The sequence below is a fragment of the Macaca mulatta genome, chromosome 11 (genome assembly GCF_049350105.2).
Source record: "Macaca mulatta isolate MMU2019108-1 chromosome 11, T2T-MMU8v2.0, whole genome shotgun sequence".
Taxonomy (NCBI): domain Eukaryota; kingdom Metazoa; phylum Chordata; class Mammalia; order Primates; family Cercopithecidae; genus Macaca; species Macaca mulatta.
The window spans coordinates 51,406,473-51,424,945 of NC_133416.1; the positions used below are offsets into that span (position 1 = coordinate 51,406,473).

Consider the following 18,473-nt stretch of genomic DNA (forward strand, 5'->3'; position numbering starts at 1 on the left):
GGCTTTAAAACTGCAGGGAGAGGATAGAAGCCTCTATGAAAGGAACTTCACCATAAAATTCTCATTAGGCTAGTACTCTTCTGTGTTGTGTAGAGCACTCAAAAGTTATGTTCAACATAACTCAGCGACGGTATTACATAAAAGGCTGGTTGGTTGGTTGGTTGGTTGGTTGGTTGGTTGGTTAGCTGGCTTCTTAAACATTCTAGCATTGAAATTACTCTCTGTCTGCCCCAGGGAGCATGATGAGACCTGGGAGGGGAGAAATGTTACTGTGAAACAAACTATAGTAGGCAACATGAGAAGAGAGAAAAATCACCACATCAGTTTAGAGAGACTGGAACATCCTTGATGGAAGAACGAACATCGGGGCAAATTTGGCTTGTAAGCATATTATCAATATATAAAAGCTGATATCCTGTAAATGAAAATATCTTGCAGGTACTTTCTCCTAGAGAGAGATTCTGAAAAAATTTAATGAGAAACAAATTTGGAAAGTATTACTAATTTAATATGTATAAAATACTACTGATAATATTTTAATTTAGTGTGAGGTATCAATTATTTTACTTCAGTGAATATAAAACACATTTCACAGGTTTATTTATCTACCTCCAACATAAGCTTTCTTAAGGTCTTAAATTCCTTAATACCAATTGTACTATCGGGCTTTTTAAGGACTTACATAACTGAGAAGGACCACTATAATTTATAATTGAGAATTACAGTAACAAAACCAATTTATAGATACTCCTTGCTCTAGTAAACTTTTTCACCCTATCCAGATCTTTGCTCAATTCTCATATTAATGATACTACCATTTTGAATATTTTCTATGTGAAAATAAATATTCCATTCAATACTCACATTAACCTTAACAATTGAAGGTAAATATGGTTAATTTCACTATACAGATGATGAACCTCAGGCTTAGAGAGGATTTTTGACTTGCCCAAGGACTTAAAGCTAGCCAAATGCAAAGTTAAGATTGGAATTCAGGCTTGTCTGACTCCAGTTTTCCATCACAAACATCTATAAACACCCATCAAAACTCGAGTATCTGTATCAAATGGGATCTTTGGTAAGGATAACCTGGGAAATGGTTGTAAAGCCATAAATATGCTTGACTTCTAGCAATTCTTACCTCTCAAGAATCTAAGTTAAATATTAATTTCTAATAGCTGCCTGGATGCAATTTAAAGCATATGATTGAAACAGATAAGTTCAAATTAAATGGCAAAAGCAGTCAGTTCATTGCCAGGTGTTTTGATTTAAGCTACATTTTTAAAACCACGACACAGATTTGTCCCAATACAATTCCTAGCATTGGAATTTGTTTCTTTTGTCATTTCACTTTCTTTGGGGAAGGGAGACTGGAGTTCTGCATGTTTTGAACATATCCCCAGGAGAATGCTGGAGGAAGAACTGGTAGTTATGAATATTAAAACAAGAGGAAAAAAAGATTAGCTAATGGCCAGTTCTAGGAAGCATAATTTGAATATGGGCTCTAGAGACAACCATATTTTACAAACATATTTTGAAATGATGACTCCAAATTTATTATTTTTAAGAATCTTTATCCAGGTATCAAGACTGGCCATGAAGATGTTTCCCTTGATATGATGAGTTATTCTCCTATTCTCCTCCCTGGAATGGGAATTCCTCACAGGGTTTTGAAGATGACCAAAGAAGACTGTATACGTGAAATCATGCAAGTGGTTGCAACAAGTCATGCAGACATGAGGTGAATATGACAGGCGTGGGCTCCAGTCCCCTCTAGTGCACAGCTTTCAACAGAACCCCCTCGGCTTCTTCCGAGTTGATGTTGCCATTAAACATGATTAGGCCATTTGCTCCCAGTTTTCTGTCCCCGTCGGTTGCTTTGAACTCTACAAGCTGCAATGTAATCCCTTTTCACTTTTAACAGAAGTTCAGATCCCTTAGTTTAAAGCAAGCAGCTATGTTGTCTGAAATCAGTGGTCATAATCCCTTGGAGCTGCTGGGCCAAACTTATTCCTCAAGGTTTCCTAGGCTCTAGAGTTCTAAATTATTTCTTTCCTTTTATGATTGCTTTACTAGCTTCTCTTATCAGGACACTCTCATCTTGCCAGTCATTCACCACCTTTCATAAATCCTGAAGTGAAAGTGCTTGTGTCTTCAGCATTTAAAGAAAGCTGACACATACACCTGAGCCCCTGCACTTTAGGATCTCCCAGCTGTATTTGGATGCAGTTGAGGTAGCCACTTCTGAATTGGGGTGTCACTCTAGCCTTGCCTTTTAGAAAGCTCACCTTGGCAGCCTGTGGAATCAGGGCAACACTTCAGCCAAGCCACAGTGCTTTGTAGAATAAAATTTTAAAACAGTGTCAGAGTTTTCCATTTACCATATAGACTTATTTGCTTTGAATACATCATTTTATCTGGATATTCCAGTTGACTTCAGCCAAACCACACTAGAAAAGATCTGTACTTAAAAACAGTTACTCTTGACTGCAACAAAATGTATAAGATGAGACAAAGAGCAATGGCCAGATCAGGAAAGAACTCTTCACTATTACTCTTCAAGCTTGATAACCATGAAATTACTATAAAATTATCTTTGAAAAATTATAATGTTTTTGAATTTGAGGAGCAACATGTTGAACTTCAAATACACTAGAAACCTCAGAGGATCTGTCATTTACATAACCAAATGGTCTCCAAAATGAATAGATTTTATTTACTTCTGTCTCCTATAATTGGTCCACTATCCTATTCTCCATCATTATCACTACTGCCATGCTGCAATCTCATATTCTATTCCTAAGATGACTGCAATTAATCTTAATTGGTCTTCCTGGCTCTCACTTTTTCCAGTGCTACCTATTCTCCACACTTGTACCAGAATAATATTTCTGAAGTGTAAATCCAATTGTAACACTTCACACTTTCAGTGACCAGTTATTGCTCAGCAGTGGTTTTCACAAGTATTGTGTACAACTCCAAAATCCCAGTGGCTTAACACAATAAAAATCAATTCCTTGCTCATATGGCCACTGAACTGGGTGTTCACTGGGTGGCCTTACATACAATGACTCGGGGACTCAGACATGTTTCAGTAAGAGGTTCTTTGACTTTCTGGAGTCTTACAGCCTTCAGCATATTCAGCAGGCTGGTGATGAAGGAGAGCAGGTGAGGAAGATGCTGTAAGAATTTCCAGGAATAAACTTGGAAGTATCATGTATCACTTCTTGCATTCCATTGGCCAGAACTCAGTTACAGCCTCTGCCTAACTGCAAGGAATGCTAGGAAATGCTCTTTAGCTCTATGCCCACAAAGGACAGGGAATAAGCTTGGGGAGTTTCTGATCAGAAGAGAATTTACAAAATATGCCCAGCCATGTCTCACACTTGGAAGTACAATTCAGTGAGTTTGGGATGGAGCTGGAGCTGAGCTGAGTTTTTAAAGTTCTGTAGGTGATTCTCTTACAAACATCAATTTGAGAACCACTAATAAAATGCAGATTACTGCCTAGCACTCAAGACTGTATGCCAGCTTCTCTGGTTTTTGTCTCCCCTGTCCAGTGACTTCTAACCCTGCAGCCATGTTGAACTACTGACAGCTCTCCATTGCATCACTTGTACCACTCAACTCTGCTTTTGCTCAGTGTCTTCTGTTTGGAATCCCCCTTTCCACCATAACAACCAAGACTAGTTCAAGTATCATCTATTTTATTAAGTCTTTCTTCATCTTCCAAAATAAAATGTACTGCCCCTCTATTGTGTTCCTATATGACCTACCTTTTATCTATTATAGTATCTTTAGCATTTCTTCCACTGTGTGTTTATATATCTCTGTCTCCTATTAGATTATAAACACTTTGATCCTGCCTATAATGATGACTTGGTGTGGGAGGAGGAATTATACATTAATTATCTTTTATCACAGTTTCTGACTCAATAAAATTTGACTGAATAACTACATATTAAGTAAAATAGTGTATTTAGAGTTGACTCATTCAGGCTGGATGCAATGGCTCAAGCCTGTAATCCCAGCAATTTGGGAGGCCACGGCAGGCAGATCACTTAAGGTCAGGAGTTTGAGACCAGCCTGGCCAACGTGGTGAAACTCTGTCTCTACTAAAAATACAAAAATTAGCTGGGTGTAGTGGTGGGCAACTGTAATCCTAGATAGGAGGCTGAGGCAGGAGAATCACTTGAACCAGGGAGGCAGAGGTTGCAGTGAGCTGAGATCATGCTATTGCACTCCCGCCTGGGCAACAGAGCGAGACTCCAAAAAAAAAAAAAAAAAAGAATTGACTCATTTATGTAGCACAATATTCTCAAATTATCTGATCCTCTCCATGATAGATGTTGTAAAGGAGTGAACTCTGCCAGTCAAATCCTTTCAGTTAAGAGGGAGGCAGTGTTATTTCTTACATTCAGTATGGGGAATGAGAGGTAAGAATGGCAAATTTAAAAAATCCAATTTAAAGAGAGTATCCCAGTTGAGCCAGAAAAATTTGAACAAAACTATCAAGTAAGGGAGACCCACAGTAGGGAGTGAGAGCAAACCAGGACAAAGTACGAGAGAGTTAAACAAAGAGCAGCCAGTCAGGGGGGCAGCTGGAAGTCCCCTGCACTAATTTCTGAGACAAGAGTGCAATATCTTCACCTGACTCTTCAGTTCCTTCTTCTACTACAGCTTTTCATGGTGAATTGACTGTGATTGATGGGAAGGCAGTTATGTGATGACTGACTCTGTATCTTGAGATGCCAGTCTTTTAGAAGAAAGGAAATAGAATGTCCCCATTCTGTATGTTTTTCTACAGTTCATATCTCTGAGTGCAGACCCATAGCACTTAGTAAATTTACAGGCAGGACCAGACAGAATGAAATTGAGATGATGAAACAGGCTTGCATTTTACATGTTGCACTCTGAAAGCCACAATTGGATAATAAACACAAATCGGAAGCTCTAAAACTCAGATGAACTGTGATTATAGCTGTACTTTTATAACTGGTATCTCAGAACTCCCTAGAAGCTTATTTACATGTTAAAAACATCAATTATTCCTCCCATTTGAAATATATAGTTCTTGTAATCAATTGCTTTGTGCCAATGTTTAGAATTATTCATGAAAGAGTTATATTTTAATGGCATTTGATGAGAACCAGCAGCAGCATCCATTAATTTGATTAGTTGTGTACGGGCTGGAAGAAAAGCCTGGCACCTAGCCCTAAGCAAATCAATAGTGTGAGGTCTAAGTGTAAGTATCCATCCAAGCCAACCTTGCCAGCCAGGATTCTACACAGAGTGACAACAGTGGAGGGAGGGCAAAACATTAGACAAGAAGTGTCTTATGGCCCCTCTTTCTGCCTGCTTGGCATTTTACCATCAGTCACCTCTTATCTAAAGGCAATGAGTGTAAGCTGTTTTTCTACTCCACCCTACTCCAGCCCCATACCCTGTTGTCCCTTCTGAAGGACAGAGTAGAGGGATTTTTGTGGGTTGTAGTTTTTTTTGTTTGTTTTGTTTTGGTTTTTTTGAGACCTAAGGACTTAAATATGTATCATCATCCAAGCCTGAAAACAAATAAATCTGGACATTGAAGAAAACTGGAGCAAGAGCCAGGGGCCCAGTTCCGCTGCAGAGTTCCTCTATTTGAAAGGGTTGAGGAGTAGCTTCTAAAGAAGGCAGAAGAGCCCCTGATGCAAGGGATCCAATATGGAGGGAAGTGTGGCAGCAGACACTGCTGGCGCTGGCAAGGTTTTGTCATTTGTTCCAGGGAAATCTGTCCAGTTTGAAGCAGGAAGCATTCCTGGGAGAAGCCAAAGGAGAGGCATACAGACATCCCAAGCTAGGACATCAACCAGTTTGCATTTTGTGATTGACCAGTCACTTGGCCTCCAATCAAATGGTCTCGGGTTTTGGGCAGGGTACTAGAAAATGGACTGCAGACAAGAGACCAGGCTGTATTCTAGTCCCAACCACCAGACACACCATATGGGGAAAAGTAACACCTCAGTGCCCACCCCACCCCCACACAGGAGGGGCTGGCTCCTGAGAACAAACCTAACTGCTGGGGGCAGGCTGCTGGGACACCGCTGGATTTTGGTAGGAGTCAGTGACTGAACAAAACCAAATCCACAGACCTAAGGATGCTCCTGCACAAAAAAAACAACTGAAATAATGCCAAATAATAATGCTTTGCTAAGGCAGGAAAGATTGCATTTGTTTTTATAACAGTCTACCTTCAAAAAAAGGAAGTCCTTTTTATAGCTATAATTAAATCATTATTTGTGTCATTATGTGTTTTAAGTGTATATTTCCCTCTAGTTATTTGTATGGCTAAATCCTATATATCTAGTACCTCTCTCAGGATATATGATAAATATTTGTGAGGATGGATATGTTAATTAGCTTGATTTAATTATTCCACATTTGTATTACAAAATCATAGCATCATTTTGTATCCTATGAATACATACAACTATAACTTGTCTATTTACAATACACTTTTTTTATAACAAGGATATGCTGAGATGGGAGAGGTGAGCAGGGTTCAGATCATGCTTGGGCCTCATTGACCATGTTGAGGACTTTGCACTTTTTTCTGAAGATAGTGGGAAACCACTAAAGAATTTTAAGCAGAAAATGGCATTATTAGGTGTAGCATACTTAAAAAAATACTCTGATCAAGAAAAGATTTCAAGGCACCATCAATACAATAAAATAATTAAATCAATTTTGACTTTGGTGTGTCAAGATTCCTTCTCCACAACTGGATGAAATTACTCACCACCTGCTTGTGGGAGGATGGTACATCAAACTGGCTCCAGGGATTCTTTGTCCATATACTCGCTCTATGCAGCAGGGTCATGGTGACAGATAATGGTTGGGCCACCCAGCTGAAGGACCTCAGAAAAGGCTCTTGTAACTCAAGTCTTTATGAGGACAAAAAGGATTACCTGCAAAGATTTCATTTCATATAATAAAGTGAAATATGTAGTGTTCTTCAAAAAGTTAACCTAAGCCTAGACATAGGGAAGAAATAGGCAGCTATATCTGGGTTTTTATGTACAAATAATATACAAAAGTAGAAAGGTACTCATACTTTCCCAGTTCTAGCTCCTTAAATCAAAACAAAACAAAAGAAAAACTTCAGTTCTGCGAAGAGTTCTCACAAAACAGCAAGAATACCAATACAAACCCTCTTAATCACTTGTGGTCGACATGGAGGTGTGCTGCCCCAGATCTCTTACAAAGTGTTTTCCGTTCAGCAGCAGGCGATATACTCAGTGAACAGCTTCCAGGTGTCAGCTCCTTTAGGATCTACCTCAGCTGTAGAGAGCCACCTTGCCCAGGGACACAGTCTCCCTGGAGCAACACACATCCTGTCATGGAGCTATGACATAAGGCCAGAAGAGCCACTGGATGATTAAGCTCCACGGGAAGGCCCCGGAGATGAACATTGACCAAAAACAAATAAATGTATTGGTAAGAGGGGCAATGGCATCACCTAAACGTAGACAACCACACACTCAACCCAATAGTAGCTCCAATCACAGCTGCTGTGCCAGATGCAGTGTTTTGTTAGAGCAGTGGTAGCTCCAGCAACCACCAGAGCTATAGTGGGCCACAGCTGATGGTGAGAAAGGTTGTTATTTACTTGACTTATAACAGTGGAGTTGATAACACCCCAAAACAATTGAGGCCATGTGGTGGTGCTTAAATAATGGAATCCAGGGTATAATGATTAATTGTGATTCCTGGCAAGGTTAGAGTGTCTTCCAATGGGTCAGATCTATAGAAAATATAGGAGATGTGTCTTTACAGGCAAAGTAAATGGGCAGTCGACTGGGGTGATACTCAGCCTGCTACAGCAAAAGAAATTACGTACAGAGGATCAGCAGACTAAGCATAATCACCCTAATAAGTCATTACCCTTGTTCAGTTTCTAGACCTGAGCCAATTTAAGACCTGAAGCCCATTGATAAAGGAGAGAACTGGGTCCTTGGGAAGAAAGATCCTAAAACACCATAGCATGTACTATGGCAACGATTCTACCAAACTTTCACATTTTACACACTTACCTGACTAAATGGCTACAGATCCATTTGGAGGAAAGTTTGGGAAGTATAAAGACATAGTGCCTGCATTGGATGAGAGCCTTCTCTCTGTGCCATAACATGGCAGAGGTCATTACATGGTGAGAGGGCAAGAGTGTGTCAGCTCGAGTCTCTCTTCCTCTTCCTATAAAGCCATCAGGGTTCCATCATGGGGCCCTACCTTGATGACCTTGTCTAATCCTAATAACCTCCAAAGGCCACACCTCCAATCAACATATGAATTTCAGGATTACGTTTCAACATACTAAATTTGGGGATGTGTTCAAACTACAGCAGTGTCATAATAGTCTGTTGTTATATTGAGGAGCACTCAGGAACCAAGTTATAAATGGAGTCCTGGCCAAAATCCAGCTTGTAGTAAGTTCACTGGATCCATGGACCTGCCCTGTAGTCATTTCTCCCTTTCCTGAATGTATAGTTGAGATTGATACACTTAACACCTGAAGTAAGCTCCACATTTTGTCCTTGGCCTATAGACTGAAAGCTATCATGGTGGAGAAGGCCAAGCAGAAGTCTCTAAAACCAATCATCTATGCTCAGCCAAGATAGCAAATTTTAAAATACTGTGCCAGATTGGGAAAGAGTGGAAATTAATGCCACTCTTGAAGACCTCTAGATCCCAAGGTAGTCATCCTTATCATATATCTGCTTATTTTACCAGTCTGACCTCTGGAAAAAGTGGGTGTGTCCTGAAGGTAGAATATTACCACAAATTCTACCAAATTATAGTTCCAACCACAGCTGCTGTGCCAAATTCAATATTTTTGCTAGAGCAGGTTAATATGTCCTCAGGTACAACATATGCAGTGATTAATTCATCAGATAAATTCTTTTCTATCTTAATCAAAAAAGAGTATTGGAAACCATTGACATGTACATAAATCAGGCAAAAATATACATGTATAGTTTTACGCAAGAATAACTTTCCTACTGCAGGCACAACATAGTCCAAAGAAATCTGGACCATGTAGATATCCTAGGGAACTTCACATTGATCAATTTCATCAATGATACTATAGTTACAGGGGCAAATAAGCAAGAGATAGCTGGCATGCAGGAGGTCTTGGTAATAGATACGTGCCCAACAGGGTAGCATATGGGCCCTGAGAAAATTGTGGGGCCTGAAACATTTATAAAATTTCAGGGGCCCCTGTGGTCAGAAACATGCTGACATCCCTTCCAAATTAGTGTACCTTGCAGTTCCCACCACTAAAACATAAAATAAAAAGAAGCATAATGTCTAACGAGTTACTGTATTAGTTCATTTTCATGCTGCTGATAAAGACATACCAAAAACTGGGCAATTTACAAAAGAAAGAGGTTTAATGGACTCACAGTTCCACGTGGCTAGGGAGGCCTCACAATCATGGCAGAAGGTGAAAGGCACATCTCACATGGTGGCAGACAAGAGAAGAGAACTTGTGAGGGAAACTCTCCTTTTTAAAAACATCAGATCTCATGAGACTTGTTCACTATCACGGGAACAGCACCGGAAAGACCTGCCTCCATGATTCAATTACCTCCCACCGGGTCCCTCCCACAGCACATGGGAATTCAAGATGAGATTTGGGTGGGGACATAGCCAAATCATATCACCTACATTACACACAAAAAAATATTCTCCATTTGATATACTGGGCAAAGGGAAAGGCTTCCAGGTTTTAGTGGGGTTGTTAAGTCTAGAACAGAAGAGGACTCTACAGCAAGTCCAAGATGCAGAGCCAAGCAACTCTGCCACCACTTGGGCCATGGACAGGTAAACCCAATGGTGTTAGAGGTATCAGTGGTGAGAAAAGAGGCCAGGTGGAGCCTGTGTCATGCCCCAGTGGGAGATCACAACACTGGTGTCTGGGTTTCTGAAGCAAGGCCATACAATCTATAGCAGGTAATTACATGTTTTCTGAAAAACAACTTCTGACATAGTACTGGCCCCTGCTAGAGATGGGGTACTTACCATGGCACAACACATGACCATACAATTCAATTGCTCATCATGGGTTGGGTCCTATCTGTCTAGTCATAAGGTTGGGTAGGACCAGCAATAGTTCATCATAAGATGGAAATGGTACATCCAGCATGAATCGCAAGCAGGACCAGAGAAGACAAGTAAGCTTCATAAGCTTACTTGTCCCAAGTCGAGGCACCCAGAGCTTCCCCCTTTATTATAATAGCATTCCTTTTTTAACTCACACCTCCGGACATATGCTGGACACCAACTGATCAACTACTAGAAAGGAAAAAAATTAACCTTGGTTTATGGATGTCTTGGCTTGGTATGCAGCCATCAACAGAAAATGGACAGCAACCTTAGCATGTTCAGGGATGGCATTGAAAAACATTGAAAAGGGATATTCTTCCCAATGATCAATGCTTTGGTTTGTTTACCTGGTCATATCCTTTGTGTGGAGAGAAAAGTAACCCAAAGTTGGAATATATATGAATTTACGGACTGTGACAAGTGGCCTAGTTGGCTGGTCAGGGGTCATGGAAGAGTATGGATGGACATAAGTGAGTGATTACAAAATATGAAGATCTTTACAACACATGTTAATGCCTGCAAGAAAACATTCACTACAAAGAGGAAGTAAACAACCAGCAGACAAAATGACCCAGCAGTGGATATCAATATCTGTCATCAGAAAATGCTAAGGCTGAGTCATAAGAGCAAAAAATTAACTTGGAACAAACTACAATCGGCAAGCTAGACTGTCAGCCCCTACATGAAGAAACCAGAGCAGCCCACTAAAGACGTATTATGTTGTGCAAGATGTTTTGTCTGTCACAATCCAGAGAGATTTTGCAGCAAAATCGGTTAATTTGTGCTCGTTAAGACAGCAAAAACAATCTGTCAACCTGATCCTCTCCACTATCTTTCTGGAAGCCTTGGGGCTGTCCAGAAGCTATGGGGAGACCTGCCTGCTTGACAGCTGGTTAGAGTACTTCCATGAGATGCTGCCATGAATAGGAATTTTTAAATAAGTGCTGTGAGGTTTTTTCTCATTCTACGTAGGTATTCAAAGACCATCTGAGGATATTCGAATGATTTTTAAAAGCTTACATTAATTAAGGAATATTGGATCAGATGCCCTCTTGCATCCAAAAAGCATGTTTATTCTATCATCTTGGGACCAAAAAGGAAAATACAGAAGATTAGCAAAGGAGAAAAGATAGCAAATCCACAGATGCAGTCCTACTTTTATTGTACTGTCAATAATTACCTTTATTGCACAGATGCAGAAATATCTGATAATCCATGACAGACGGGAATTCATCTATTCTAGACTCATAAGGCCTGAAGTGGCAGTGGCTGTTCATTACTTGGTAACAAGAAAAGCTGTCTTCATCAGTATGTCTTCTGATGTGGTCAGTTTACGTTTGTCATCAGAAGAAAAGACAATAGGGGCTTCATGGGAGCCAGATCTGATACTGAATTGCAAAAATTCATGTCTCCATTGGCAGACAAGGGAGAGTCCACCAGAGCATGCTTTCTGAGGTTTTCTTCTCCAAGTACTGGTAGGTTTTGGAAATTCTATATTGTTTTGCAAAACAAACTTCCACACCAAATAGCAGTCACCACACTAAAACTGAGCAAAGACTGGCATACTTTGTCATTCTGAGAATCTGTAAACACAAATGCTTGTATACACACACACACACACCCCACACACATACACACATACACAGGGTGAAACATTTAGCACATGTAGTAAGGTGATGGTTAGGCTTTCCTGAGTATACAATGTTTTACTGGCAAAATAGTAACAAAGCAAATGTAATGAAAGTCCGTCATGTATTATCCCATGAAACATGGTTCCTTGATATGAGTATTGGCCACTTGGCAACCAAAACCATGCCTTATAAAGCTCTCTGTTTTAAACAGCACCTGTAAAAATGCATGTTGATGGGTGAATAAAGGAAGGAATAAAGGGGAATAAAGGAATGAATGAATGGATAGATGGATGCATGAATACAACGTAAGTACTATGATAACTTTGCATAATACATGGCCTTATCACTAGTATTTTCTTAACTAACCTCTTAAAATTTGCTTCCCAATATTACCCAGAATCCAATAATACCTCCCTGAGGTGCTCTCATTTCAACTATTAACCCTGTGGACCACTCAGTCCTGTGGGCATTTAAGAGTAATTGTAAGTCTGCTCAGTCCATTAGTGTTATTGGTTCCTTCATTGCCATACATGGTTACTGTTGGAAACTGGTCCCTTGTAATCACATGGGTTGTTTGACACTGCTGACTAATCTCAAATCATGGGAGTTCACCACAGAGTTTCTGATAATATTGAACCTCAAAATGGGTGACAGAGGTCTCTTTTACTCTAAGGAGGCTTTTTGACCCCCATATGCCAATTTACTCACCTTTATATAGCAGGGGATGTTGACAGGGACCTGCCTTGTCAGGCTTCCAAATGTTCTGCTCTTTCTTCCTCAAAGGAAATCGGCCTTACTTTTACCTAACTAACAAGTACTGTACTGCTCAACTGATTCCTGCCTGAATGAAGAAAACCCGAGGCACGGTAAAATGTGAGTCTATCCAACAAAGAAAATACAAACAGGAGTTCTTTTTCAAAAACAATTTAGAGTTCTCGCTCACCCAATACTATACTGCAATGGTCTCATTAACACATATTAAGTACGGTGTCCCAGCCCTTTGTTAAGCAGCTCACATGCATTAGCTCCTGTAATACCCACACAATTTCTGTGACAGGCACAATTCCTAACTCCTTTCTACAGAATTGAAAACTGCAGTCAAGTCATTTCAGGACCTTGGACTTGCAGAACCAGTTAAGGGTGAAACCAGATTCAAATAAAGAGCATCTAGCTTGTGTCACAGCCCTGTCCTGTGCTATTCAACCATGCTTTGTGCAAGGAGCAGAGTAGGCAGGCAGCAGGAGGTGTGCAAGGGAGAGATCAAAGATAGGCTACTGGTGTAGGTAGGCTCATTCTGTCTTTTTTGCCATCATGATCCTTTGCCATGGCTCTACAGACAGAATTATTTTTCATGTAACCTCTGAAGCTCCTCATTGAATTTAAGATGAAGAAGTCTCAGTCTCACTGAATCAAATTGGATTACAGACATATTGCATACTCCCATTTCCTGCAGCATTCTATGAGAATCAACATATTTAAAATCCATACATGTTGGAATGTATTGTTTCTTTGGCCAGTCTTTGTTACGATATGCTCTTGCCTTATTGCTCCTTTAGAAAACCAATTTTCTCAAATGCAGAGCCTAGGAAAAAAAAATTGCTGGTGGAAAGGCCACTTTTAGTTTTTGCTGTATTCTTCTATTGGCAGAGGATTTTACATGGTGCCAAAGATAAGCAAAGAACAAGTAGATTTGAAAAGAGATTTTTTTTAATGGTCAAAAAATCTCCTATTATGGGTAGTTGTATATTTTTGTAGAATGTCAAGATTTACATAAGCAAGTTATTCTTCTTTCCTTGAAATCATTTCTCTTCTTGAGTCCCAGATCTTGGTGTTACCGTATATGCAACTTACTTTAAAATACTTCACCTTAGACAGAGTGATGTAAATATGTGCATGTTTGTTTAAAGTACACTCCAGGGAAGTCAGCTGTCCTAATTGGAGCTCTCATTTATTGGATGATCAGTTAGAAAGCTGCCACCACATCAGAAAGGCCACATTCTAAAGTACCTTCTATACCGGTCCAGTTATGTTGGCCTTGGATGTGATATTGTTATGTAGCATAATGAATTTCAGAAACAAAACATCCTTGGTGAAATTAGTGATAGTTAAAATTTGAGGATACTTGAATGATATTTCTAATTCTTGCATAAGCATGGAATAAGTGTTCTAACAAGCCCTTTAGTCTCACTTTAGAAAAGACACTCAAGACTTGATCCCTAGAGGGCCCTCTGTGTCCAGCCACTGAATCAGAGGATCCAAGTTTCCAGATTGTTAATAAAAAGGTGCCTGAATCCTGCCTTAATTATTCAGTCAGCCTCAAATGAACCTTTAATGTAAGCTTGGGTCAGTTACTTTAAAGAACAGACAAATGGGATGTCAACAAGGTTACGAGACAGGTTGTATGCATTGTTTTATGCCCACTTAGAAAATATTTAATACATGTCTAAATGTGTGGCAGAATTTTGTCTGAGAGCTGTTTTCATTATATATTCTACCCTTATTGCATAACAGCTAAATTTCATCACCTCAAATTTTTGGAGGCTATATATAGCTACAAAAGCACCTAAGATGGGTACACCTTCCAATAGACTTGAGTCTATTTATACTTGCATATTGTCACCACTCATCCACTTACACAAACTAGAAACCTGAATCAACTTCAACATTATCCTATTTCTCTTTAAGAGGCAGGATCTCTCTCTTTCTCTCTGTCACCCAGGTTAGAGTGCAGTGGCACAATCATAGCTCACTGCAACCTCAAACTCTTGGGCTCAAGTGATCTCCTGCCTCAGCCTCGTGAGTAGCTAAGTCTACAGGCAAATGCCACTACAGCCAGCTGATTTTTTTTTTTTTAAGGACAGGGTCTCACTATGTTACCCAGGCTGGTCGCAAACTCCTGGCTTTAAGTGATCCTCCTACTTTGGCCTCCCAAAGTGCTGGGAATATAGGCGTGAGCCACCGTGCTTGTAGTACGCCCTTTTTTTGGTAATAAATTGGACCATGCAGCAAATCTAAAACTTTCTAGTATACTTCAAATTCCCTCTTCTCTGCCTCCACTGCTGCTCCACAGATTAGCTTTTTGTTATCTATTACATGGACTGTTGGCACAGCCCCCAACTGTCCTTCACCTTAGTCTTTCCTTTCACATTGCTGCCATAATATTTCTTAAGAGTAACCATGTCATCCACTGTTCAGAAACCTTCAATAACCATTCCCCCCTTTAATGACAGAATAAAGCAGAATTCCTTCAGTTGGAATTCCAGGACTGTCATAGTCGCAGTTTACTTTTTGGCTTCATCTCTTCCTCCTAGTTCTCCTACATTCGCCACACACATGCCAGTCATTGCCAAGGTCCTTGCTATTGCTCCTGGGGCTTCCTCTGCTTAGAATGTACACCTTTCCTTCTGCAAGCCTCAGAGCTTAAAGTAAATGTCACCTTCTCCACTAATCTTTCCTGATCCCCTTAAGTAGAAGTAATCCTTGCTGCTTCTATTACTACATGTCTCTAAATTTGATGAGTATCATAATTAGATGTTTTATCCTGTCTCCCCTAGTAAATTGTGTTTAGAAGGCATGAATCATATATAGCCTTCCTTTTATCTTCTTTACAGCACAATAGTATTCAGTTAATACTCTTGAATTGTACAGTATGCATACATACTCAGTCTAACTTGGTGGTTTCTTAAATGTCTACTCTAAGAGCAGTAGGATTCAAATTTAAGTGAACATGAGAACCATGGTGGTTGTGGTGGTGGAGCAGGAGCAAAAGGGATTTATACTCACAGATTCTGACACCCAACATCCTAAGATCTTGACTCAGGTCTAGGATATGAACTTTTAAACACACATCCCAGGTAATCCTGAAACAGATGGTCCCAAGACCATATGCTGGTGTATGAGTTATGGCAAATCATGAACAAGGAAATACTAACGTGAGTTGGGAGGACTTGCTGGCACTGGGAAAGGAAGCTAGTAGGCAGAGCAGATAGCTCTCTGGGTTCTGTGTCCTGGAATCATGCCAATCAACCCAAATCAGTGTCCTAGGGTTTCACTGTTTTTCAAACTGGTCTACAAAAGCATTCATACTTTTGAACTACACTTAAAGAGCACCTGCAGGAATTCATCAGTGTTGATTGTTTCCTTACTTTGAACTTAACATACTTGAAGTTGTCAAACAGAATGTAATATTTGGGCTGGGAAGTGGGAGATGGGGTGGAAAGGTGGAAAGAAAGCCTAATAGAATCCTGTCTCTGAAGGCTAAAACAATTTGCAACAATCAGTGATAGTCCTTCAGTTATCACTAATTCAACTGATTAAATGCAATTGCAGGCTGGGTATGGTGGCTCATGCCTATAATCCCAGCACTTTGGGAGGCTGAGGCAGGTGGATCATCTGATGTCAGGAGTTTGAGACCAGCCTGGCCAACATGGCTAAACCCTGCCTCTACTAAAAATACAAAAAAAAAAAAAAAAAAATTCACCAGGCATAGTGTCACACACCTGTAGTCCCAGCGACTCAGGAGGCTGAAGCAGGAGAATCGCTTGAACCCGGGAGATAGAGGTTACAATAAGCTGAGATCGTGCCACTGCACTCCAGCCTGGGCAACAGAGCAAAACTCCATCTCAAAAAATAAATAAATAAATAAATAAATAAATAAAGCAGTTGTATTATAATAAAGAGAAAGTTGATCGTCAAAATGTATAAAACACCTTCAGTTTCAGCTACAACATGTCAAAAGCTGGAAGTCATTCCTTGCATCCTTTTGAGAAAAAGCCCAACATATTGAAAATCAATAACTTTCCTTCAATTCATCAGAGAATTTAGTTCAGGGGAAAAACTGTGTCCCTGAAATTTAGAAAAATAGATGAATACATAGAATCATGGCCGAACTCAGAGAATCATAGCCAAATACAGAGAATCACAGTTGAGATTAGCTTATCTGCTGCAGAAGCCACAAGAGCTATAAACTGGTAGAAACACTTTAATGATTATTTTGATGAATTGCTAGAGGCCGAGTGTAAACTCGCTTAGAGTAAGACTTCTTGGGCACCCAGGTCCTAGAGGGACTGTCACACTTTTCTGAATTTTATCTCCAGGAATCCTCAGGTTCTCATGGTGAACAAGTCATGGAAATTAAAAAGAAAAAATTCTTATTTTTGGTAGGAGGAAGGGAAAATAAATCATTTTGAGAGGAATCCAGAACATGCTCTATGACAAAAGCCTAATGTCTAGGAGAAACAACTTTTCCAAATGCTTATACCACCAGTGAGAAAGGTATTTATCCAGTCCCAGTTTCCTCCAGCCTTTCTATCTCACCTAAGGAGAGAATAAACAAGTTAAGAAACACTGTAAAAGTCACAGTGCAGACACACAGACACACTAAAACACTGAGGTACCATCATAAAATTATAGAATATTTCTCCTCTTGTACCTTATCACCAACAGGGCTTCAGTACAGTAAGAGTGGAGAGCTGCAAGACACAGATTCTATTTAAGGAGTAGCTTTTTGGGAAGCCAAATACAAGAGGGGAGACATAAATGAAGAAAGTGAAACCTTTGGCAACTATATCTGCCATAAACATGAAAACAGCCCAACCCCCAGCCGGAGAAGCATAAAACCTTACACTAAAGGCCTATTCCCTCAGTTCCTGTTATTCAATACATGTCCAGATTTCAACAAAATACTATGAGTCATGCTAAAATGCAAAGAAAAAATAAAATAAAATAAAATAGAACCTAATGAGACAAAGCAAGTATAAAAACAAAATTCAGATATGAGAAAGATTTGGAAATTATTAGGTAACTTAAACACTATGATTACTATGTTAAAGTCTCTAGTATAAATATAGACATGTAAGAACAGATGGGTTCTGTAAGCAGAGAGACGGAAACCCTAATCAAGAGTGAACAGGAAATGCTAGTCAAAAACACTGTAATAGAAATGAAGAATGTCTTTGATGGGCTCATCAGAAGACTGATTAGGAGACTGGGCATGGACTTGAAAATATGGTAACAGAAACTTCCAGAGATACAAAGAGAAAGTACAAAAGATAATAAAAATTTTAAAATCAGAGCATCCAGGAACTGTGGGGCAATTTCAAAAGGTATAACATTCATGTACTTGGAATGACAAAAGAAAAAGAAGAAGGAGAGGAGAAGAGAAGAAATATTAAAAGTAATAATGTCTAGGATTTTCAAAAGTTAGTGACAGACACCAAATCAAAATCAAGGAAGCTTAGAAAACACCAATCAGGATAAATATGAAATAATCAACACCATGGCATATCACACTAAAACTGCAGAAAGAGAGAGAGAGAGAGAGAGATTTTTTAAAGCCAGAGGGGAAAAAATACTCACTTCACCTATAGAAAAATAAGGATGAAAATTATGTTGAACTTCTCCTCAGAAACCATGCAAGTCAGAAGAGAGTGAAGCGAAATATTTAAAGTATTGAAAGAAAAACAATACCACCAACCTAGAGTGTTATACCCAACAAAATTATTTTCAAAAAAGGAAAAATAAAGGCTTTCTCAGACAAATAAAAACTGAAGTGGTTTATTGTAAGTAGGCCTGTAAGAAATATTAGAAGTTCTTCAGAGAAAAGACAAATTATATAGGTCAGAATTTTGATCTATATAAAAAAGGAAGAGTATCAGAGAAGGAATAAAGAGGAAATCAAATAAAATACTAAGAAAG

The 18,473-nt window shown here is 39.5% G+C and overlaps 1 long non-coding RNA gene across 1 annotated transcript in view; it reads right to left on the reverse strand.

Annotated features, from left to right (window-relative positions):
• Positions 1 to 18,473, reverse strand: part of LOC114670831 (uncharacterized) — a 43,822-nt gene that overhangs the window by 15,687 nt on the left and 9,662 nt on the right. The window contains exon 2 of the long non-coding RNA XR_013400668.1: positions 6,779 to 6,947. This is a non-coding gene — a long non-coding RNA (uncharacterized LOC114670831). The remainder of the gene's footprint in view (positions 1 to 6,778; positions 6,948 to 18,473) is intronic.